This window comes from Vigna unguiculata, chromosome 2, assembly GCF_037176805.1.
Source record: "Vigna unguiculata cultivar grain cowpea cultivar isolate G323 ecotype 2 chromosome 2, ASM3717680v1, whole genome shotgun sequence".
Lineage (NCBI taxonomy): Eukaryota > Viridiplantae > Streptophyta > Magnoliopsida > Fabales > Fabaceae > Vigna > Vigna unguiculata.
Genome location: NC_140793.1, coordinates 21,412,949 through 21,439,972, shown reverse-complemented (window position 1 = coordinate 21,439,972; position 27,024 = coordinate 21,412,949). Strand labels below are relative to the sequence as shown.

Sequence of the window (27,024 nt, the reverse complement as noted above, 5' to 3'; positions counted from 1 at the left end):
AACTATGCTCAATCATAACTTCGCAGCAATTCCAACTTGAAAAAAAGAAATTATACTTTATTCAACCGTGGATGACTTTGACTTGGAATAGTCTTGGTGGATAAAATTGTATTTGTTTGATTTTTAAATTTAAAAGCAATGTAAGCCATGATCCTACTCCTTCTGTAACACTCTCACCATTTATAAATTTATTTAAAATTCATAAAAAAACTATAAAATTGTAAATAGAACTGGTTGAATAGGTCACTGATCGTTTTGTTAAATTGGAATATACTATCAATGTGGGCCTGATAAGGAAAGATACAAGTGTTACTGGGCAAGTCAATGTTGAAACTGACAACAAAGAAAACGATTATTTTGTTGAAAATCAAGCTATAGCATTAGGAAGTTAGGACAAGGTTCTAAAGTTGGTTGTTTTTTCCATTCTAAAATATTTTTGCTAAGACACAAGATTGATGCAGAAAATTATGAACGCTATCATATGCTCTGGCTACATTTTTATCCTGTATCTCTTACACCTGCAACAAGTAGCAGTTGCTGATGATGGCAGTTATGTTCCTACAGAGAACATAGTTCTCAGCTGTGGCTCCAGCACATCAGAATTTGTGCAATATGATGGCAGGAAATGGAATGGAGATATTGTTTCACCGAATGTTCCCTCTGATGCTGACACCAAGTCTCAGGCAGTGAGAGCCCCTAACACTCTTCAATCCATTCCTGAAGTTCCCTATATGACTGCAAGGATCTTTCACTCTGCATTCACCTACACTTTCAATGTAACCCCAGGTCCCAAATTCATTCGCCTTCACTTCTACCCAGCTTCCTACATCAATCTCAACATCTCCAATGCTTTCTTATCAGTAAGTGCTGCTAACTTCACTCTTCTCCATAACTTCAGTGCTTCCCTCAACGCTGATTACTTCAACTTGGCCTATTTCATCAAAGAATTCATTGTGCATGTTAGTGGGAGTGTTTTACAACTCACTTTCTCCCCATCATATAATTCCTCTCATGCCTTTGCATTCGTGAATGGGATTGAAGTCGTTTCAATGCCACTTAATTTATACACGATGGGTGGTGATGATGCTCCTCTTCCCTTAGTTGGACATAACAAGGTTGTGAACATTTATAATGACACTGCCATGGAGAACTTGCACAGATTGAATGTAGGAGGTGAGCAAATCCCACCCAAATATGACACCGGCATGTTTCGGAGTTGGGACTCTGACGAAGTTTACATTTTAGGGAATATTGGTATTCAATTCTCTAATATGAGCATGCTGGTTTCGTATTCTGATAATGCTCCTCCATATTCATCCCCAGCAGATGTCTACCGGACATCCCGCTCAATGGCACCTTTTCTCGGTGGAATTGTAAATTTAAATTACAATTTGACATGGTTTTTTCCCATTGATTCAGGTTTCCTTTATCTGGTCAGGCTTCACTTTTGTGAAATTGATGAAGATATAACAAAGATGAATCAGGTAGTTTTTACCATATTTTTAAATAATCAAACAGCTGATGAACAATTTGATGTAATTGGTTGGGGTGGGAAGCCCGGCGCTGCTGTTCACAAAGACTATGTAGTAATGGTTCCACATGTTGATGAGGGAAAGCAGGATTTGTGGCTTGATCTGCACCCAAACAAGGATTCTAAACCCATGTACTATAATTCTTTCTTGAATGGTGTGGAGATCTTTAAACTCAGCAATTTTGGAGACAAGAGTCTTGCAGGGATAAACCCTTCCGAAAACTTAGTAAAGGCTCCCCATGTTGCACATTTTAATAAAAGTTCGAAGAAACTCAAATTCGTCCTCATTGGATGTGGACTTCTTGCAGTGGTGCTACCAATTCTCCTTTGCTTGCTCCTATTCAGGTTAAAGGTGATCAAGCTTAGAAGGGTCGTTTCATGGTGCGGTCTCACTGTCCACGCACCTGATCGAATTGAAAAGGCAAAAAAGTCGTCACTTTGCACTCAATTTTCAATGCAAGAGATAAAATTGGCGACAAATGACTTCCATGAGGATTTACTTATAGGCAGTGGTGGATTTGGCAATGTTTACAAGGGTAGCTTCACTGGTGGCACAACTTACGTGGCCATTAAACGTGCCAATCCAATGTCAGAGCAAGGTGTTTCAGAATTTGAGACGGAGATCCTTTTGCTCTCACAACTTAGGCATGATAACCTGGTATCACTTTTGGGTTATTGCAATGAGGATGGGGAGATGATATTGGTGTATGAGTTCATGGCCAATGGAAGTCTACATCATCATCTTCATCTGAGGCAGAGAGATGAATCCCCTTTGGGTTGGATTCAACGACTTGAGATATGCATTGGAGTTGCAAGGGGTTTGCACTACCTTCACACTGGCACAAAGCACAGGATCATCCACCGCGACATCAAGACAACAAACATACTCTTAGATCACAACTGGGTGCCCAAAATTTCAGATTTTGGGTTGTCAAAAGCAGGTTACCCTTCCTTAGTCACCACCAACGTGAAGGGTAGCATTGGTTACCTTGATCCCGAGTGCTATGAAAGGCACAAGTTGTCTGAGAAATCTGATATATACTCACTTGGGGTGGTGTTATTGGAGCTTCTCACCGCAAGGCCTGCTGTAAGTGTAGGTGAAGATGATGATGAGCATGTTAACTTGGCTGAATGGACTATGTCGTGCGTTGAGAATGGCAACGTGGAGCAAATAGTTGACCCCAAATTGAATGAAAAGATAATAAAGGAGTGCTTTGAGTTATATTTAGGAGTTGCAATGAAATGTTTGGCTGAAAGGGGTGCGGAGAGGCCATGCATTGGTGAAGTGCTAGAGAACCTTGTTCTTGCAATGCATCTTCAGAAAAATGAAGGCAGAGTCCAAAATGGAAATGAACGCATAAATGATAATGTTGTTCTGCAGGGTAATTCAGATTTGACACCCGGGGTTGAGTTCTCTGAAATCATGACGCCTATTGGTCGGTGAATGTAATCTTTCCCCAAACAAATTGCCTTGATGCTTTTAGACATTAAGACATTTCCATTTCAAATAATGTGTTGTAGGAATCAAAAGCACTACCAGAAATCATTTGTATTCCGCTACCACTGTTGCATCTTCTACTTAATATGCATCAGATTTAAATGAATGCAAGCGAATTTGGTGCAATTCTGAGCTCTGTTCTGAACTTTCCCGTAAACAACAGGCCAATTGCTTCATAAAAATGTCTAGGGGAAGTCTGCATTCATTGTTAAGCAACACCCCATTAATAAATACTTCAGTTAAGGATAGTTTACCACATATAAAAAATCATTGAATATTTAGTATTAAATAGTCTTTAACATTCCAGTAGATTAAGAAACTATCAACCATTTAAAAACAATATGTATGTTGAAAAATGAAACTAATTGATTGCTATTAAAGAAAATTCAGTAGTTATACTCTTTTGCTTGCGTTATTTTAAACTTTAAATATTAAAATATCTAAAGTGTCAATAAAAAAATATTATTTGATCTCACAAATTCCGTGATGAAAATAAATTTTATCTATCAATACATATAAATATATCATTGTAGACTCTCAAACTTTTATTCATAATATTCATGACCTTTATATTATTTATTTTTCAATGGGATAAAGGCCTTTTAACTTTTTTAATTAAATTGACTATAATATTTTTCAACCAAAAATCCATGCCTCCCACGGTTTAATATCTAATTTTAATATTTGAAAATACAGACTGAGTTGCAATCGACAAAAGGCAGAAAAATTACTGACTCATTTTTATTAACCACAGCTCTTAAATTGTGAAAAATATGATTGTTTGTATCATAATTGTTCTGATTGCTAAGTACACTAGCCTAATTAAGATCGTAACATATTATTCATTTAATTATTTAATCAAATTTTATATGAAAAAACATATGTCGGTATAGCATACTCCAATTAAGTTCACTTCTGTATTGTCTATTGCAACATGTCGACACTGAAACTCTCCGCGTGGACCAGGCAAAACAAAATAAATTAAGAAGGAGCTTGAAGCCAGCTAAACTACTCAATCAGTCAACTCATATCCATGAATGCATGACACCAAATATTCATGGTATTTCCACTTTACATTTGACCACTATTTCTAAAATGTATTCATAATGGATAAAATTTGTAGATAGCATTAAGTATAATAAGGGTGTTTTCAATAGTAGTTTTAGTTGAAATTGAAATATTATATTGTTAATCAAAGGCCAAATCTATCTTCACCTTTTCAAGGGTGGTTGGGTGTCTCCAGCTAGAAGACATTGTTGACCTTTCAATACAGAAAAGTTAGATCACAAAACAAAATGACGACATCTTTGCTATATAGATAACATAATTTTACAGATGAACTCATAATCCATGTCTTCGCACCATATTTTTGAGTTACCATGATGGAATCCCACATGATAGATTCAAGTAGGAATGGCATCATTAGTTTTGTACTACTGCACCTCTTTTTGGTTTTACCATTCATCCATTTAATCACTTGTGATCCCATTAGTGTCCCAGACAAAATCCTCCTAAACTGTGGTTCTTCTGAAGCATCATCATTCAATGGAGAGAATTGGATAGGAGATAGTGGATCTAATTTCTTGCCTCCAGAGTATGACCAGAGCTCATCCACAGTCTTGCTCACAAACATGAAAGACATTGTAGCACCAAAAGTTCCATACTCAATAGCAAGAATAACTCATTCTCCATTGACCTACTCCTTCCCTTCCTCCCCTGGCCTTAAATTCATTCGCCTTTACTTTATCTCATCTTTATATCTGAAGATGAAACCCTCCAACAAGGCTTATTTCTCTGTAAAAGCTGGGGCTTACACTCTTGTAAGTGATTTTAATCCATTTGATTTTGCAGAAGAGCTCAACTTGAAGTTTTTCACCAAGGATTTCTTTGTCAATGTTAGGGAGGAAAAACTAATTATTACGTTTACACCATCTCCTATAATTTCCAAAGCATTTGCTTTTATAAATGGCATTGAGATATTCCCTGTGCCCAAAAGCATATACTTTCCAAGTTCCAAGGTTCCTCTTCCTTACCTTGGGCACCAGCAAATTTTATTGACTAATGATGAATATGCTCTAGAGGCGTTTTACAGAGTTAGCATTGGTAGTAAACTAACTGATCCTGAAAATGCTTTTGGAATATGGTTATACGATTTTAGATACATATCTGGTTCACACTATGGAAGTATCCTGAATATAAAGTCTCTTACTGTTAGCTTGAATTACACCACTTTATCTTCGAAGGATTACAATTATTCAGCACCAATAGAGCTATGTTGGACTGCCAGGACAATGGGTAGTGATGGAGATGCTAACATAAAGTACAATTTAACATGGTCTTTCCCAGTTGATTCTGGATTCAAGTACCTTGTTAGGCTTCATTTCTGTGAGATCTCTATGGTTGTAACGCAGCCGAACCAAAGGGTGTTCAAAGTGTACATAAACAACCAAACAGCAGAGGAGAGCATGGACGTAGTTGCTTCAGCCGGAGCACCATTTACTCCTTTGCACAAGGACTATGTTGTTATGGTTCCTACGGAAAGTGGGAGGAGGAAAGATTTATGGATCTCACTTCACCCTAACCTGAAGTCAAAACCAAACTATGCTGATGCCATACTGAATGGAATTGAGATCATGAAGATAAGTGATAGTAATCATAGTCTTGCAGCAATGTTCCAATTGAAAATGGAAAAAAGAAAGAAGAAAGTTCAACATGTCATCATTGTGGCTGCTGCTACTTTAGGTACTATCTTCGGACTGCTCTTCACACTTTTCATTCTTATCCACAGAGCAGGGAAAAAATTGAAGTGGAGAACTTCTCATATTCTCCCATCAAATTCTAGTAGTACTCACAAAAACACTCAACCCACAGTAACCTCAGATCTTTGCCATCAATTCACACTTGAAGAAATCAGCATAGCTACAAGCAACTTCAGTGAAGATCTTGTCATCGGGGAGGGAGGCTTCGGAAAGGTGTACAAAGGCATCATGCATCATGATGGAGTTACTGCTGTTGCAGTAAAGCGCTCTAATCGTAGATCAGGTCAAGGATATAAAGAGTTTCAAAATGAGATCAATTTTTTCTCATTCTGTCACATGAATCTAGTGTCACTGCTGGGATACTGCCAAGAGGGAAATGAACTAATACTTGTGTATGAATACATGGTTGAGGGTACTCTGTCTGACCACTTATACAAGAAAAGAAAACAGCCATTGTCTTGGATTCAAAGAATAAAGATTTGTATTGGTGCAGCTCGAGGACTACATTACCTCCACACTAGCACAGGGCACCCAGTGATTCACCGTGATGTGAAGTCAGCCAACATATTATTGGATAAGAATTTGGTAGCAAAGATTGCAGATTTTGGATTGTGTAGAACAGTTCCGTCACTATACGACTCACATGTAAGCACTGAGGTTAAAGGTACTTTGGGATATTTAGACCCAGAGTACTATAAGAGAAGAAAACTGACTCAAAAATCGGATGTGTATTCATTTGGAGTGGTTTTGTTTGAGGTGTTGTGTGGAAGAGCAGCTGTGAATCCAGTGGCAGTGGAAGAGGAAAGTGAGAAAGTTGGGTTGGCAACATGGGCCATGCAGTGTTACAAGTGTGGAAGCATTGATGAATTAGTTGATCCTCATTTAGCAGGTAATGTTAGGCCACAATGCCTGATGGCGTTTGTGGACTTAGGCATCCAATGCTTGGCTGATAGAAGTGCAGAGAGACCGACTATGGGAGAGGTCCTCAATACTTTAGAGAGAATCCTTTCCTTGCAGGATAGTTTAGAGGAACAAGAACCTTACACAACTCAGTTTCTACAATAGCTTATGATTAGTGTCTAACCTAATTCAAAATACTTGATTACTCATTGTGATTAAATTATATGACCAATAATTCCAAATATTACTGCTTATCTTTATATCGTATGAATGCAAAATTGACCAATTCATCCTTCACCCACCAAAGACAATGGAAGTTTCAACTAACAACTACGTTTACTACTAGATGGGTTGGTGGGTCAACATCTTTAAAACATTAAAACATGTTCTTATCTTAATCAATTTTGCATTCCCTCCAGTAAAAATTAAACTTCTTAACTTAAGCTCTGAATAATAATTTAAGCAAAATAAGTTAACAGAAAAAAATCATCTACTAAACTTAAAATGACTAAGAAATAAGTTTCTATCAATGTGAGCGTATTTCAAAGAAAGAAACTTAGAAAGCACACTGAAACTTATAAACTGAAGTCAAACATTAACGTGTTTTGGGAAAGAAAAGAGTCTACTTACTCTTATAAGCTACACCTGCATACGCCAAACTATTTTGAAAGTGAAGAAATTGAGCTAATTGATAATGGCCCGATGCAACTTGTATCAATTTTGAGCAAAAAAACTTGTGATTCACATAAAGAGAACTGATTGTATATCATTCACCTAATGCTTTGAGTCCACTAATGGAAGCAACATCAAGTAGTGTGGGTGCAAATTGGACCATATTTCATTGGTTCGAGGGCACATAAATTCCTATTTCAAAGGGCGCATGGACATATCAAAAGAAGACATCGAACTTACTCATCTTAATCAAATCAAAGATACCAATCTTTTGCCAATGATCAACATATATTTTCTCTACTCGTCCTAACCAAGCCCGATAGTTTTCACGTTTAGATACAGAACCACAACGAAACACTTTTGTGGTAATGTCCAAAAATTCAATCCTTACATTTTCGTCATGGACATGGTTTAACCCTTTAGAGGGAGGAAATAAGCCCTTGACAGATTCAACACTGAACTTGGCTATAAAAGGACAAAAGGAAAGCATAAAAAAGATTATTTACAGAGAAAGGAAGTAATACCTGTGTAGAGGGGTGAGATGTAATTTACTGAAAGTTCGACACTCTATGAAATTACAAGCAAATAAAAGAAGAGACATACAGTTTGCAATTGGAGATTAGGTGTTGGTGAGATTTCAACTTTACAGGCAATAAATATTGAATGACTTTTCGAGAAAAAAAAATAACTATAGATTTTTCCTACAAAGACAGATGAAGCTTCAAAGAACAGATAACACCTTCCAAGGACAAACAAACCATCCAAAAAATAAAGCCTTTAAATAACTTTAGTTGATTAAAATTTTGGTTTAATCAATAAAAATAAAATAAAAAATTAAAACATAGATTAAACATTAATTATTCAAGCAAAACTTGTCAAAGATTGAAGAGATTTTAATCAATTATTTTAATATTATAATCTATTAAAATGTTTCTTGTAACCTTAAGTTTAACCAAGTATATTCTAATAAATTAGAAAAACATTTCAATTGATTAAAATTTTGTTTATAGTGAAGAATATATATATTTTTTTGATTTGACATAGCTTTCAAAATGCATAACAAGATTAAATCCACGTGCAAACACTACAAAAAAATATAATTTTAATAGGGATTTATTATTTGGGATTGTAATAACCCCTAGTAAGACATAAACATAATAGGGGTTTTAAAAATCCTCTTTAAAAACCCTCTTTAGAAACCTCAATAAAATTTAGTTTCTAATTTTTTTATTTTTTATTTTCCCTCAAAAATCTAGAAACTTTGCCTCACATTCCCTCTCATTCTATCATCTTCGCCATCTTTGCGTGCCTCTCATCAAGACGCAGTGCCTCACCGCCATCTCCGCCGTCAAATTTTCTAATCAAGACAAAGCAAATGTTCTTCTCTCTGATTTTTTTTCTCTGATTTCTTCCTCTTAGTGTTCGTTCAAGGTTAGATTTCAGTTTCATCATCGATCTTTCAATTGTGCCTCTCAGTGTTCGTCTCTTATTGCTTTCAATTTCGTGTCACTACTCTCTCAATTTCATCACATGCTTTCATTTTCATCTCATTCAATTTCATTTTCCATCTCTTGCCAACAAAACTCGAGCTTCCAGCAGCATAGAGCACCCATCTCCTATCCATTCTTTATTCCTAGTGCTAGTGGAGAGATGTAAGGTTAGATTATCACACTTTGGGTAAAACATTCTACTCGATTGATTAATTGTAAATGTAAAGCCTATGTGAACATTAAACTAAATAGAGAATTCAGAGACGAAAAATAGAGAACACTTCTTATTATGCTCCAAACCTTAGCCTAGATAGATAGCTATCTATGAATGCCTAGAATGTGGTTATATTTAGGTTCTTGTTTGTCTTTATGAGCAATAAGAATGATTTACGTGGGGAAAGAAATTATTTTGAATCCAAGTTTGGTATGTGAGATAAAGATGTATAGAGTATATATAAATGATAATGGAGTGGGTGTGTTTAGGGGTGTCAAAACGGGCCAGCCCGGCCTGTTTTGGCCCGGCCCGTTTTTGGCCCGTATTAAACGGGCCGGGCCGGGCTGGCCCGACATGGTAAAACGGGTTGCGTTTCTGAGCCCAGCCCGCGGGCTGGCGGGCTGACGGGCTGGCGGGCCGGCCCGCCAGTTTTTTCTCATTTGTATAGTTTGTGGCCCAATCAAATTTTAATTTTTTTCATTTCAAATTTAGTTGACTGAATAATGTCCCAATTTTATATTACCAAAAGAAATTCTCCTGCAATTAAGAATACAACAACAATGATCTATTAAACAAGAAAATTATCACAACACAAACAGCCCTGCAATGGAACCAGAACGCTACGAAGTTGAAATGGAACCAGAACGCCGTGGGTGGAGGAGAAGTGAGCGCAGAGAAGAGTCGAGAAGAAGAGACGCAATCGCAGAGTGTGTGTGAGGGAGGGATACTGAAAAAATGTGCACGTGCTGTTTTTTTTATTAAGTGATACGGCCCGCGGGCCGGCCCGTTTTGGCCCGCGGGCCGGCCCGACGGGCCAGCGGGCTTGACGGGCCGGGCTGTCTTGGGTTGACGGGCTGAATTTCTGGACCCGGCCCATGTATTTACTGACGGGCTAGCGGGCCGGCCCGTCGGGCCCGGCCCATTTTGCCATCCCTAGGTGTGTTAGAGTAATAAAGTTCAATCTATTATGGTATAGTGCTTTTAGACTATCTGTCCTCGTGTAAGACATTTGATCATATTCTGGAAGTGTTGGTCTGTGGGTAGAATAACTTCGATGTAATCGATCAATAAAAGTTCGTGAGTAGTGAGCCTTGTTTTGTACATATTTTTGTGCAGACAATTTTGAGATACCCAATCAAATCAATGTGAGTGTATCAGAGCCCAACTTAGGAAGTATATAGAACCATGAGAGGACCGAAAATAATGTCGGTTAATTGTTATTTGGCCGAAATTTGAAAGTGGAAGTAATGAAACATATATGTTATCTGTGTTATATCTATAATAATGTCATCTTAGTAATGTCTATATTGTTTTGAATAACATCTAGACTGATATAATTAAATATTTTATTTTCCAAAATATTCTCGAGCTCTGGTTCTACGATCATAATATTTTTCCTGCTTGTCATAATGGTGATATGTGATTTGCAGAGGTGTATCATATATATTTCAGTGGTGAACAATTTTACGTAACAGTTTCATATTTATGTAAGAAAAATTATTTAAGCACCATGATTGATGCATTCACTTTAAATTGTGATCCCTCCCCTTTTAATAAAATTCATTTTAGAGAAAAGTTATTCTTAATGTCCTAAATTTTAATATAATTAAAATAAGTGACTTTAGGAATATTTTATTTAACCTTCTGTATAATTGTGGCTCTTCTTATTTTAAAAGATCAATTATTTTGTACTTCAAATTCTTTTCTAAACGAATTAGGATATCTATCATAAAAACTATTTTACTTTAATAATTTACACAACATGGTGATATTTTAATTTATGAATCTGTAAGAGTTGTTTGTCTTAATAATATTTGCTACATATATGCATGTGTTCATAACGACTCCATCTTATTCTGTTGTTGATAATATTTTCAGGTTGGTAAGAGAACAAAGGTTGCTCCTACTACTACTACAAATCCTTCCTAGAATGAATCATTTGATTTTGATGAGAATGATGGTGATGAATACCTAAATGTAAAATGCTTCAGTGAAGAAATTTTTGGAGATTAAGACTTAAAATAGAAGTAGTTAGGGTGGAGGACCAAGAACGATCAAGGGTAAGTTTTTTCAAAAGGAAATTAGCAATTCTTTTGAACAAGTTATATAGCAAAATGATGTACAAAGCTAATAGTAGGTCTATTATCACTTCAGTTATTTACCCATGCAGAGTTTTCTCTGGCCGCATTTTCTTTTCAAGGTCTAGCATGTACTAATCCTTTGATATACACAGGGTTCAACCAATGGTTGGATATAACTTGTTGTGATTGAAGCAAGAGACCTTATTGTTGCCAATCTTTGAGGGACAAGTGATCCTTATGTGAGGGTGACTATGGGAACTTGAAGCGGAGGACAAAGGTTAGAATTTTGATGATGGTTATGACTGTAGTTTCTTGTCATGATACTCATGATGGTTATATCACAATTATGATTATAAATTGCTAATCTTGTCTTTTTCAATTTCATTGGGGTGCCATTATCACAATTATGACTATAATTTCATTGCTAATATATGCATGTGTTTTTTTGTTAGCTTTTGTTTCGTATAAACAATGATAAGGATGTATATGCTGTTAGATATAGAAGTACAGTTTCTCTTGGATATTAATTTTAGAAGTAATCCTTTTTTACATCAAACAAAAGTTTCCCTACATGACATCAAATAATAATAGATTAATCAACGCTGGCCATTATGGATGAAGAAAAGTTCAATCTCATTTTGAACTCTTCAATTTCAGAGTTAGCTTGCTTCAAATTCAGTTAGCCTTCTGCATATCCATGAGACTAAAAAATCTGCACGAGACTAAATCTATGCATTCATAAGGTATTTTAAAGATGACTTTAATTAATCTTACTTTTTTAGTGTTAATATGATTAATATATACTCTTATTTAGCAATTTGTTGTGATGAAAAGCGAAACTAAAGTAGTTATCAACTTATGAATTCATATCAATAACAATAAATTACACTCTATAGGCTACGATGGATTGCATTCTCAGGAAATATCTCCTAAAATATGTGTTGTCTTTTGTTCATACGTGTTCTTGATCTTTCTTGTCTTCTGTTCATTTAAATCTTTTAAAAATATTTTTTAATTTTTTAAATATTTTTGTTTATGGATGTCTATAGTATAACAAGGAAATTTCGGTTTAGGATCTAGGTATAATGTTGATTCTATTTTAGTTTAATCTTCTGTGTCTTTGCTCAGTCTACCACACCATCTTAGTAGAATCTGAGTTCTTTTCTTGACTCACTCCATTTATATCAATTGCCTCTTAGCTTTTTTTCCCTTACGTGGGTCATGGAAGTGCAGAATATGAAAAATCGTAGAAAAAATAATAATACATATACCAAGCCTTAAAATTTTAATTTAAACAGTCTAAAGGAACATAGTTGTAACCACCATATTTGTAATAATGTTTCAACAATGAGTTTGGGGTACTTGAATCAGTTGACAACCATTTTTATAAATATTTTAGTCATTAAAAAAATAACTTTTGTATTTGAATACTTATCCACCAAAATGTCACCTGTAAGACCCGTGAAAATTAAATAATTAAATAAATAATTAATTAATAAATGCGGGTAGAAAGAACATTTATCGTATTTAATTCTGATTTGTATGACGTGAGAAAGTACTAGCTTAAGTGGTTGAGAGTACTTTAATTGTGTGAGAGGACTTGGTCCTATGTATGCTATTTATGTATTAATTAATTATTATTGTTTTAATAATATGTGTAATTATGTTGTGGAATAATATAATATGTGTATTATATTAGTTAGTATGAAACATGAATTGGTTAAATGATTGAATATTAATTTGGCTTTAGCATGGTTGTGGGTTCAAGTATTGGAGAACCCAAATTAAACTTTATTTTTGCCAAACTTAGTTTTGGATTGAATATGAAAGAGTCGGGGAGGGTTGGAAAACCATCATAAGACAACCAATTAAAGGACATTAACCATAATTTATTAAACCATATTAAGAGCACTTTTAAAAGGCTAATTAGAGGTAAGAAAAAGAGGTTTTGGTGGGTTGTTATTGTGGTCGCATAAGGGAGAATGAAAATTTAGTGTTTATGAGGATTGAGAGTGTTGAGAAGAACCAAAGAGGGTCATGGGTGATCAAGGGAGAATTTTCAAAGTTCTAAGCAAAAGAGACCAAGTTAGGGGAGCTTTGACGCGCTAATTTTATTTTAAATGTGATTGACATGCTAAATAGGGTAATTTCATGTGTTGTTTATTTTAAGTATGATTGGCATGCTAAGTATGATATGATTAAGTATGAATTGGATATTCCATTTTAAAGTTTGTGATTCTGGGAAATTTCCAGAATTAGTCTGGTTGGTGGTGAACTGCCGTCAAACTATCTTTTCCTTGTCAGGCCATTTAGGGTTTCTGCAGAGGAACCATATGCCAAAACTAGCGTAAAATAGACAATTTGGCCACTGTTGACCGCCCTTGCCAGAGTTGACTGGTTGATCAATCTTGACTTTCTGATAGTCCATTGAGAGATTGTCACGTGTCAAGGAAGTCTCTCTATTAGGATTTGACTGCCATGAGTGGCTGCGCGAAGGTGGGTTGCCGCGGTGGCGGCAGAACCGTCGAAGGGGCTAATTCCACGGCTGTTGCGGAAAAATAGAGGTGCAGAGTCTGCTGCAGATCTGTGTTGAGGTGCCGCTACGGCTACTGCAACGACGGGAGCGTGACAGTGGTGTTTCTGGTTCTCGCGCGATAAATGGAGGTGCAGAGTTCGCTGCAGATCTGTGTTGGTGAAACTGAACGGAATAGATGATGGGTTCCATGGTTGATGTCGCGAGGAAGAGGGTGAGGCGCGAGCACAGGTGCGTTGGCACGGGTGTGGTCGGTGGTTCTGGCCACGGTTCCGGCGACTTGCGGGCTCGACATAGGCAGGCTCGCGAGCGCGGTGGTGCTGCCATGGTGGTAGCAGCGGGATGAATGAAGAAGGAGGCGCGACGGAGGCGCGATGAAGGAGACGCGGTGGCTGGTTCACGGTGGCGCGGTCGCAGTTCCGAGCGTGATGCATGGTGGTGGCTGCGGAAGGCGCGGAGAAGAAGATGTAGTCGCGAGCCCACTGGTCCAGCAGCGGTGACGCTGTGTTTCCGATGATAGTGCGACGGGGGGCTGCGCCGGCGAGTTGCAGCGGCAATCGGACGGGGTTGGGCAGCCATGGCTGCGGCTGCGGCATAGAGTTGGTGTGGAAGAGAGAGAAAGAGAGATTAGGGTTAGGGTTTGTGTTGAGAAGGAGATGATGACGTGGCAAACATTGATTGGTGATTGGAGTTAGTGGAGGATTGATGATGTGGCAGACTGTGAGGGGTTATTTTAGTGAGTGGGGGATTGAGGACGTGGCAAGTTTTAATTGGTTAACTTAATAAGTGGAGGATTGCCACATGGCACAATCAGGTGACGGGAGCTTAAGTGACATTAGGGGTGCATCTTAGTAAAAAGGAGGGGTGCAAAGCAGAAATTAAAGTTAAATTACAAAAGGGGGTGTAAACCTAAAAACAGGGGGTGCAGATAGCTCCAGAACTAGTGCTTTTGAAATACACTTTCCAATTGGAAAAAAAGGGGTGTAAACATGAGAATTGGGGGTACATTTAGTATCTGAACTATTTCTCTCCAAAATTCCTATTTTGGGACTTAATTTATGAATTAAAATATTCATTATTTACACTCTTCAGGACCTAAATTAAATTACAATCGCATTATTAAACTCAATAATATCCAATAATATAGTATGCAATTAAATAAAATTTTTAAGCGCAAAAATAATAATAAATTCCCAAAGTTTAAGTATTGAATGTGAACCAAGGTTCGACTTATCATACCTTCCAAGCGGTTTGGAAGCAGGCGACGCTTGGCGATACGTGTCCCCCGCTATAGGAGATTTTACTGCAGCAACATTGGTTTATATATATATATGTGTAATATGTTAGCTCACCCTATCTGCTTGTGTTTGACGATGATCGTGTACGCGGTACACGGGAGCAGATGTTATTGTAGGTGGATCTAGTGAGGCCCAGAGACGGAGCGGGGCTAGTTTTGGGAGAAGATTTTATCAGAACTTTTATGAAGTTTTTATGCTTTCAAATAATTTGTAATTATGAATATTCTAGACTTTTGGATAATTACAATCTTATTTACACTTATGAATTTTTGTTTATTGTGAAAGTAATAAAAGTTTTTAATTTTCCCGTGTTTTGGGAATATTATCAGTTATAATAAATGAATTTTTTATTATTTACTTCATTTTTTTTTAAATCCCTAATATCCGGTCGGGATGTTACATCACCTAGGATTTAGTATCAACTTAAAGCAAGGTTCATACTATAAGTAACTAAGAAGTGTTGTAAAATTGCTTATGTTTTTAGTTTTCAAGAGTGTGTGTCTCTTATATTGAATGTACTATATTTTGTTGGTTTTGTCTTTTACTTGGTTACATTGTGATGAGTCTATCATTTTTCTACGTAAGGTGAATGTGTTTTCCTTTCATCCCTTTCTTTTTAATAATCATTGTGTTTTTTTCTCTCTCTTAAGTTTGTTGTTTGTTTAATAATTCACATGAAGACACACATTTGTATTTTTTTTTTCATGCTTTGGTGTGGCTAACACTTCAATAATAGTAGTTGCTTTTCAGTCATCTATGTCTTACTTGAAAGTAGCTTAAGGTTTCTTGAAACTCACAAGATATTCATATATATATATATATATATATATATATATATATATATATATATATATATATATATATATATATATATATATATATATATATATATATATATATAATATTCCTAATTTCTTGTGTTGCACAACTAATTGACAGTGGGCAAGGTTCATTCCAAATTCACCAACTAATTCAGTTTCTGCAAGTAAAGTTAATGTAAGAATTTCTTATCCTTATATATTATGTATTATAGATTAATCATTATGTTTTCTCCATTATTTTATTATATATTCCAAATTCATTCTATATTTGTAATAATGTTTAAGTTTCTATCTACCAATACAACTAATTAACCATTTTGGTCTTGATATTTACTAATAATAACACCAGTAATAATAGTTCTGCAGGTTTCTGCCTCTCAAAGAATTAAGTAAACAAATTAACTATTAGGAAAGTACAACTTTAGCATTATAGCAATGCCATAATAGTATAAGCACTAACTTTTTTGTATTAACGGGGATTTTTGAGGAATTAATGGGGTTTTTCGAACCCCAAGTATTATCAGGGATTTTCAAAATCCCAAGCATTAGCTGGAGTTTTCAAAACCCCGAGTATTAACGAGGGTTTTCAGAACCCTGGGTATTAACGGGGGCTTTTTGAAACCCCTAGTAAGTTGCACTAGTTCTAGGGGTTGCTAAAAACCCCAGTAATCCGTTAGTCACGCTTAAGAAGTTCCACTAATCAAATCATTTTACTAGCACAGGTATCAACCTCTCCAAGTTACAAGAAGTATCAACTTCTTTAAGTATCACGAATATCACCCTCTTCAGGTTACAAGTATAAACCTCTCCAAGTATCTTCTCAATATCAACCTGAGATCAAGAACTCTCAATTACAATATAATAATAACAATCTTTCATGTATCAGAGTACAATACAACTTACAAGCTATATTTTACAATGTGAAGGATATTACAATGGTTCACACTTAACTCAATATCACTTTATACAATATGAATTTGACTCTAAGCACACAAAGTATTCTCATTTTGATTTCTCTAGAATACTGGACAATCTTTCAGCACTTTGGTATTTCTCTCAGATTCTTTATATCTTCTTGATCTTGATCTTGATATTTAAAAATTATGTTGTGCAACTTGACTATGGGTGCAAATTCATTTGAGTATATTGTCCATACCCTCCGTATTTTCTTTTTACTTCATTTGAAAGTTCTTGATATAACAATTAGAGTGTATGTGAATTATCAATTCTTTCCTTTTCTATAATTTATCAATTTGTAGAGTATTTTTCCTTTCTCGTTATTGGTTGAAAATAATATGACAATATTCACAATTCTTCAATCAGAAGGGGGGGGAGGGGGGGGGGGGCTCCTTATATCTTTCTCTTCAATTATATGTTTAATCAGCATTAATATAATATTCTTTATTATACGAGTAAACTGAAAATATACAGTTTTACTTGTCTGGTTAACGTTGTTTCACATTACTCGTTTAGTGATTTTTCTTGTCTTGACAATTAATAAAGTTGGAATCCATTTTTCGTGAGATGACTCAGACAGGAAAAAATGGTGGCGCCCGATGCTACAATGCCCTAGAACATATTTATTTGAGATCGTCTAGCGGTCCAAAAGTGGTATGAAGCCCTAAGTCAATGGACATTGTCTAAGTGGCGTGGACACTACGACGCCCTAGAACCTATTGATTTGAGAGCGTCTAGCGGTCCAAAAGTGGTGCCTAGCACCCAAAGTCAATGGACATTGTCTAAGTGGTGCCTAACGGTACTGCAATAGTGTTCAACGGTGCATCAAATTCCTAAACTCTCTCTTTGAGATTTGATCAAGTAATTTGATACTACTTGAGTTAATCCCTACTTAACAAACGTCATAATACTTTTAAAAATCCAGGTTCTTAGCTTAGGGAATATCAAATTAGTTCAATTTAAAGATCTCACAGAGGTGTTCCTAAACATAATCAAAGCAAGATTTTCATGTTTCTCACAAATCCATAGTTGATCCTAAACATGACAAAACCATTCACCCCAGCCAATATAATTATATTCATAAAGTCAATTTTCATACCAAGTCCTAATATCAAGTTTTACATATTAAGATAGATTCTATATTCCAAATTCAACCATTCATAATAATCAAACATGCTAATTTATCACACAATCAAAATCTCATAGTTATAAGCAATCAATCAACTAATTCAAACATTAAATAGAAAAAATTAGTTTCCCTCATATGGTTTGACAACTCTAGATGTTCTAAACACCAAAACGTCTTCAACCTTACAAGATGCTCTATTTACACATAGAAACGTCATAAACATGACCAGACTATACCACTATGATCATTGATCAACAGAGATTCACATTGATGACATATAAAATATAGAAGATTGTAGGGAAGGAAGAAAACAAATTTGGCATGCAAAAATGGTAGAAAAATGACTTTTTTCAAATGGAAAATCAATAAGTTGGATGAGAAGAGTTGATTGAGATGATCAATCTTACGATCTTGAATCTTAGAACATATGAACACATAGCGAAAAAAGGAAGAGAGAATATGTAAAACTCTAAACTAGTGGTGGTTTTAAAGAGATAATGTGTTATAAAACAATGAAACTCTTTTATTAAGAATTTATTTATATAATAAAACATTTTATTATTAAAAAATATTATAGTGTTTCTTTATTACCACTGGTCCAAAGCCATTTCCTAGGTTCTCACATTGACATTTTAAATATTTATATTAATTTATTCAAAATATTAATTAAGTTGTAAACAATAATATATATTTTAGTATAAAGTCGTTTCTTGTTATTAAATTATACATAAAAAATATATTATAATGAAAGGATATAACAAATTACATTAAACACTTCACATGGTTTTAACCAAGATGTCAATATATTTCCAAAAAATGTTTCTCCACTTCTAAAACACATCACATAAATATACCAAAAGTATAACTATATTATTATATTTTAAAACACTTCACATAAACTATACCAAAAACGTTAATATATTATTATGATATATACAAACAATACAAATAGTAAGTTATTTAAAGAAAATACCGAATTATTGAAATTTATCAGAAATTTTTAAAAGATTTATAAAACAACTATCCTTTCATTTCTAAATACCTCAAAAGCAATATTTATTAAATTTTCTAATCAAAATTTTAATTATCTTCCTAAATTTAATTAAAAAAATATTTTTATTGAAATTATTTCTTATACACTATCCATTAAAATATATTATTACTAAAATAAAAATAATATTAATAATATATACAAAAAATTATCTGTAATATAATAAATATTTTTTTTTAATTTAATAAATTAATATTAATATGGGAAGAAAACCAAATAAAACTAGGTACCACAGGTTTTAAACTAGTTTATAGAGAAAACATGATATTATTAGATATTTAAAATATTTTTTTTTTCTAAAATATCAAAAACTAAATTAGAACAGTATAATTATGAAATAAAATTATCAGATAATAATTTGATAAATATCAAATAATCATATAAATTATTCCAAATGATCAAAGATGTATATTAAATTAAGATATGAAACTATAAATAAGGAAAAAATAATATAAATTTGGTTATATTATTTAATAAACTAAATGAATGTTTTAGTATTTTAAGATGAGGATAGAGGAAACATGTTCATATGTATTATCCTCATTCCTAATTTTAAATATTTAGGCATTGAACACAATTTTGTGAAAATCAAGACAAATTATATTCGCCGAAACAAATTTAATTTTCATCTATTTTTAATCATATTTTTTATAAAAAAAAAATGAATATATATATATAAGAGTTTTTTTTAAAAAAAGATTATGTTAAATTTCTATTTTAAATATCATAAAAAAAAAGAGAATAATAAAAGCGTACATCTCAAATTGGAGGGGTAAATAAAAAAAGCAAATAAACTTCCTTAATTACTATCCCTCGAGGTCTTCTAATGTTCCTCGCATTTACTATATACCCAGCTATATTTTTCTTTTCCAAAGGCAAAAATGAAGGCATTATATTGAAAAGGGACATACACTTAACCATTCTCAAATATCATTTACATCTGTATTATAATTACTCTTTTTCAGGTTTAGTCCGAAACATCCACTTTATTCGTGAATAACAAATATATTCGTCTAGAGATCTGTTTGGTTATTCTAGTCTAATATTTTTTCCTAATATTACTTTATACAGAAGATTTAAATTTAAAATTTTGAAATTTTCTCTAAAGAGCAAAATCATGTACCTGTAGCAGGTTGACATCGAAACCAGCTGAAAAAAATTTATCCTGAAAGTAAGTTTGTGTCGAATTCAATCTCGTAAACAACCAAACAAAGGGATTCATAAATGAGATTTGGATAATTTCTGAACATCTCAACAGAAATAAAGAAAAAACTAAAGCAAACATGGGTGACGAATTTGGGTTTGTTATTTTGGTAAAATAATAAGTAGAAGTTACTGACACACCCAGTCTCATCCCTTTCGAGGAACAAGAGACAGTTAGGAGGTGGATTTATAAACTCCTGGTAGGAGGGACCACCATAATACGAAATACGAGCATTGTTGGCGAGAGTGTGAGCAACTCTATTAGCCTTCGTCTTGATAAGAACCACCTTCACTTCCCCATCAAAACGGCGTAGCATCACCCTTATCTTTTTCACCTTCTCATAATCCATTTTTTTTCCCATGTAACACACTTTTTTCAAAATATTCGTATATTGTGCATAATATTTACATTCATAGCAATATTTACCGGGCAACCGAATTCTAAATTCAATTATGCAATTTTTTTTTCTTATACCAGTCGGTCCCCAGGGATCCGAATTCTGTACTGATATTTTTTTTTAAATGATGGAAACAAAGTTTTTTTAAAATAAATATAATTAATTTTTATTTTTGTTATCAATAAAATAGAAATAATTAAATAAATTATTTTAAATAATAGAATTATAAATGTGTTATTAGTTATTAGAAAAAAAATAATTTTATTTGTTTTTGAATTTGTTGATTTTAAAATAGATAGAATTATTTTTTTTAAATAGATAAGAGTAAAAAAATTAAAAAAAATCGAATTAGTAATGTTTTATTAGTTATTTGAGGTGTTATTTGAAAAAATAGTAAAATAAAGTATAATTTATTGTGTTTATGAATTTATAAATTAAAAAAATGAATTTGTATTGTATAGTAAGTGATTTTATGTGTAATTTCAAAATATAAAATTCAATTTAATTTTAAATTTTGTTTCCTAGTTTGTGAAGTATGAATTTTTTTTTTTTAATGTGTTAACAAAAATTAGAATTATCAGCTTCTTTTAATTTTGGATAATTGTTAAAAATTTTATATTTTAAACATTGTAAATTTGTCTAAATTAATTTAGAAAAGAAGGAAATAATTAAAATAATTTAAAACGATTTTATTATTGTATATGAAATTAATTTTTTATATGTTTTTGGTTTATGTAAAATAAGTAAGAATAAAAGATAATAAGAAAATATGTGCCATTGAATTGAATGAAGTTTATATTTATTGAAAACAAATCAAAGTACAACATAAACTAAGTGGTTTGATGCAGATCATGAAAGTGCAGGGTTATTAGGACAATGATTTCTTGTGTGTCCTTCAGTTCTACAATAGGAACACTTTCTTGATTGTCTTCCTTCCCTAATGTTCATCTCAGTCCTAATTCTACTTGATTTAGGACGACCATTCTCAGTCCTTTTTGTGGCAGGATGAGGCCAAACCTGTGGCCCTTGGTATGGTGGCCAATATTCTTCATGTCTTAACTCGCCAAATAAATTGCCATATACTTTGACGATGACATCCAGCCTGTAATGTGGACTTATGTACATGCTGAAGTCGTGATGTGCATGCTTGCAAGCTGCAATAACATGTGAACATGGTAGATGTAGTTTTTCAAACTTTCCACAATCACACCACCTTTCATCTAACTTGACTACAAATTTTCCTACCGGACGAACCTCTCTGGGATTGACCATCTCCTCCACTCTAAATCTTGTGGTATTTCTATCAAATTCAAGGACGTGGTGCGTGTTGGACTTGGAGTCTGCATCTTGTAGGAAGTTCGTCGCATATTCAAAATACACATGACCAGCACTAAGCATTGCAGTTATTTGTCTACTTCTTTTGGTAAAGTATGTGTTGCACCTGGTGTACGTGGCCAATACTATGGATGAAATTGGCAAATTTCTTGTCTTCTTCATGACAGAATTTATTGCTTCAGCCAAATTTGTTGTTACGTGACCCCACCTTCTTCCTTGATCATATGCAAGACACCATTGTTCCCTTGGGCCACTTCAACACACAATGGAGTACATGTCATGGTATACTTCAAACTCATTTTTATATTTGTCAGTTCCACAAATGTTAAATGATCCTAGAATGCATCGTCAATCAACATCGACAAATGTCCCTCCACCACCACAAACTACGCATGACTTAAACACTCCTCCTCCACCACAAGGTATGGAGGGAACAAGGAATTCAGTTTCACCAAACTCAGAACTAGGCATACCAAGTATGTTTGCAACTTATGATGAAACTCCACCTTCTGCACAACCGTGGTTGCATACATATTCCCAAAGTCCAAATTTCTTTGAAGGTCTGCATCAGCCACAACAAGACTCAGTTTACTACGTCCACAATCCTTACACACAAGCATCATCATCTGCTGCAAATGATGATCATGAACCTGATGAGGAACATGAACGGTTTCACTGGTTGAAGAACCTAGACCTGAAGTGCATAGGAGGAACCCCACCAGAAACAGGCATCGACCTCGGTGTGGAACTAGACACCACTACGGTGATTAAAAGGACAAATATACTTTAATATTGTATTACATATGTATTAGGTCGTCTTTATGTGTTTGTAAGAGTTTGCCATGTTTAACACAAATTCGCATATCAGTAATGCAAGAACTTAATCATTCCAAATGCTTCATTGCTAAATAGTGAACAACAACTTCTTTAGATAAAGTGAACAAGTTCAACCATCTTAAAGTACAATGTTAAAACATATAAAAGAAAACTAAATATGAACAAAGTTGTCACACTTCTTAAGGCATGAAAGTGTCACTATTGAAGTTCATGTGCAAAACATTGCACTTGGGTTACCATTTACTAAGTCACGGGTTGACACATAGGGAATGAATTCATATGTTGTTAATTAAATTACAAAAGATTTATTCCTTAACTCACCAACATATACTCCCCACTGGTAATGACGAGAGTGAAGATTGAAATAAGTTTTGTACATCCTTTCACACATGTTCAAAATGTATACAACAGGTTAGCACTTATGTAGCAATGGGTAACCAAAAATACTGCACACTAGTAGTGAAGAAGAAATATATACACCTTTGTTTTCCTTTTCCAAACAACAAATAGGGGCAAACTAGACTCACTTGAAGGAATATGAGTATGAAGATTTAACCTTATCATATGAACTCAAGGCATGAAAGTGCCATTATTGAAGTTATTGAAGAAAGAAAAGATTCATGTGCAAAACATTGCACCTGGGTTACCATTTATTAAGTCACGGGTTGGGACATAGGGAATGAATTCATATGTTGTTAAATAAATTACAAAAATTGTATTCCTTGACTCACCAACATATACTCCCCACTAATAATGAAGAGAGTGAAGATTGAAATAAGTTTTGTACATCCTTTCACACATGTTCAAAATGTATACCATAGGTTAGCACTTATGTAGCTATGGGTAACCAAAAATATTGCACAGTGGTTTCACACATCCTTTCACACTTTCTGTTTTTTCCCTTCCAATTTGCATTTTCACTTTTTGTTTTTTCTCTTTGTGCTTGCTTTCAAAGAAAACCAACGTGAAAATTGAAAAAAATTAAAAAAAAATAGAAAGTGACAATAAAACGTCAAGTTGTGAGTGAAGTTCTCAATAAATGGATGTTAATATATCATTTTCCTTAAACTTAATACCTACTATAAATTCTGACAATAAATTTTACATTATTTATTTTTGTGTAAAAATAAATATTTTATCAATAAAATTCTTATAAACAAATCAAAATATAAATATTTAATAAACATTAAAAAATAAATAATACAACACCACATTAAACATTATATATTAAATAATTTATTTAATTATTTCTATTTTATTAATAACAAAAATAAAAATTAATTATATTTATTTTAAAAAAACTTTATGTTTTCATCATTTAAAAAAAAAAACCAGTACAGAATTCAGGTCCCTGGGGACCGAATTCAGACTGGTATAAGAAAAAAAATTGCAAAATTGAATTTAGAATTCAGTTGCCCGGAAACCGAATTCTCAACAGAAAATAAAACTGTGCTATGCATGTAAATATTGTGCACAGTATGCTATCCAGGGAATATTTTGGAAAAAGTGTGCTACATGGGAAAAAAAAATCAGAAAGAAAGAGATATAAGCTAATTTTGGGGGAACAATCTTTCTTTTACTTTTTCTTTCTTCTTCCCGCAATTGTGAAATTTGTCACGGGCACAACACATGGGCACCATCACTCATAATCAGAGACCATACATAACTTCTCATCATTACACTCTAACGCCTTTTCAGTTTTCTCTTCTTATAACGTACCAGAACACAGATCCAGGATCCACTCCATTTTCACTCTTCATACACTCCACCATCAAGGTTCGTCTTCTCCGCACCGCCTAACCCTTGCCGGAGTGGCTACTTCCCGACGAAAGCCACTGCGCGCCGCCCTTGCCTTAGCCTGTTCGCTTCTCTTCTCGACGTCGCTATAAAGCGTCGGAGCTCGGGCCTGCCTCTACCGTTTTCGGCGTCAATGAGAACAGTCCGCCTCCGTTCTCAGGTAAGCCCGATCCTTTCCTGGCCTTGCTCTCTATCCCCTGTTTTAATCCCTTTATCTTTATAGTCTAGTCTCAATCAGATTCGCTGCTTACCATTTTGTTTCATAATTGTTCGAATTTGGTGTTTTTGGATGGATGTGATTTTAGTTGGTACATGTTTTTATGATGCTGTGAGTTTTATTTGGAATCGGAGGAAGCCTATTTTGAATGTTGGTGACATGACCAGTTTCCAATGGAAGGATGCTTTTGTAAAATTAATTAAGGATCTTTAAGAGTTATGATTTTCACTCCATAAAACATAATAGAGCACTAACCTTGATCTATGAGAGATACTGTGAATATGCGTTCTTCAAATTTGTAATCTTGTGTGCTCTTCAACCACCGTTTCTCAATCTATCTCTTTGCCTTTCTTTCTCTTCTCACACGTTCTTGATGGGTTACCGTGAAAAAGAACCTTATGGCCAGAGACATAACCCCAAAATCCTTTTATACCAACGTCCATCAAGTTGGTTTTATTTTATCTTTATCTTTATTTTATTTTATTATCACTTCCATAATAATAACCAATAAGTCTTTATATTTTTTTATTAAATCACAGTTGGGTCCATCATAATATTTCAAATGAGTCACTAATAGAATTAATTCGTCAATTAATTCTAACATTCTCCCACTTGACTCATATAACATTATGTGATTTAATACATAAACATAATGCGCAATAAAAGACCTTGCATAAATTGGTTCCATCATTATTCATAATTAAAGATACAAAAATAATAAGAGTCATGGCGGTCACACATCATTTGATCGACATGATCCCTTTCATGTACTACTATATCATCCCTTTCTCCTTAACATGATCTTAAAAAATGAGAAGTCCATAATGGGTTCAAACATAATGTCATTTTACAAAGCAATAACATAACATAATTTGTTTTCTTCATCATAATTTGCATGCATAAACATAAAGAAGAAAACACAAATTTCAGAAATTTATACATTAGGGAGCTCAGAGTGTCACATAAACATTAAAAAACATTAACATTCACTAGTAGACATAATGCCCATATTCTTTACACGACCAGCATATAATTTGGGCGGTAACCCTTTTGTTAAAGGGTCAGCAATCATAAGATCTGTGCTAATATGTTCTATTGACACTTTACGTTTCTAAACTTCTTCTTTAACGACAAAGTATTTCAACTCCATATGTTTAGCACCTTTAGAATACTTGTCGTTTTTAGAAAAGAAGACTGCTGCGGAATTATCACAATAAATTTTCAGCGGCTTGGAAATACTGCCGACTACTCCAAGTCCTGAAATAAAGTTCTGCAACAAATTAGCCTGAACTGTGGCCTCAAAGCATGCCACAAATTCAGCTTCCATGGTGGATGCAGCAATGACAGACTGCTTCGCACTTTTCCATGAATTCGCTCCTCCGGCTAAAAGATACACATAACCAAATGTAAACTTTCTTGTATCCACACAGCCGGCAAAGTCTGAATCTGTATAACCTATCACCTCAAGGTGATCAGATTTTCTATAAGTAAGCATGTGATTCTTTGTTCCTTGTAAGTATCTTAAAACTTTCTTTGCAGCTTTCCAATGCTCCAAACCTGGATTACTTTGGTATCTACCAAGCATACCAACTGCAAAGCTAATATCTGGCCTCGTACAGGTTTGAGCATACATCAAACTCCCAACAACAGATGCATAAGGGATATTTTCCATCTGTTTCCGTTCCAAATCATTCTTTGGACATTGCATGAGACTAAACTTGTCTCCTTTCTGTATTGGAACAGGAGATGCTGAACATTTATCCATTCTGAATCTCTTTAAAACTTTATTAATATATGCATTCTGAGACAAACCTAACAGTCCTTGTGATCTGTCACGGAATATTTCTATTCCTATCACATAGTATGCCTCACCCATATCTTTCATTTCAAAGTTATTAGAGAGAAACCTTAGTCTCAATTAATAGACCAAGATCACTAGTCGTAAGCAAGATATCATCAACATACAGAATCAGAAATATAAACTTAATCCCACTGACCTTCAGATATATACACCGATCAACGGTGTTTTCCTTAAATCCAAAGGACATAATAGTATCATTGAACTTAAGATACCATTGTCGAAAAGCTTGTTTAAGTCCATATATCGATCTCTTAAGTTTACACACTATGTGCTCCTTTCCTTCTTCAGCGAACCCCACCGGTTGGTCCATATAGACATCCTCTTCTAAATCCACATTCAGAAAAGCAATTTTAACATCCATTTGATGCAACTCAAGATCATAATGAGCTACCTATGCCATGATAATTCTAAAAGAATCTTTCTTAGAAACAGGCAAAAATGT

At 34.2% G+C, this 27,024-nt stretch overlaps 1 long non-coding RNA gene and 2 pseudogenes across 1 annotated transcript; all 3 read left to right on the top strand.

Moving 5' to 3' along the window:
• The first annotated feature begins 324 nt into the window (after positions 1 to 324).
• LOC114171912 (receptor-like protein kinase FERONIA pseudogene) lies at positions 325 to 3,222 on the top strand (annotated as a pseudogene).
• Positions 3,223 to 4,170: 948 nt separating this feature from the next.
• LOC114169215 (receptor-like protein kinase FERONIA pseudogene) lies at positions 4,171 to 7,895 on the top strand (annotated as a pseudogene).
• Positions 7,896 to 8,930: 1,035 nt separating this feature from the next.
• LOC146888428 (uncharacterized) lies at positions 8,931 to 11,529 on the top strand. Its single transcript, XR_014987268.1, has 2 exons — positions 8,931 to 9,017; positions 10,943 to 11,529. It is a non-coding gene; the product is annotated as an uncharacterized LOC146888428 (long non-coding RNA).
• Positions 11,530 to 27,024: the final 15,495 nt, after the last annotated feature.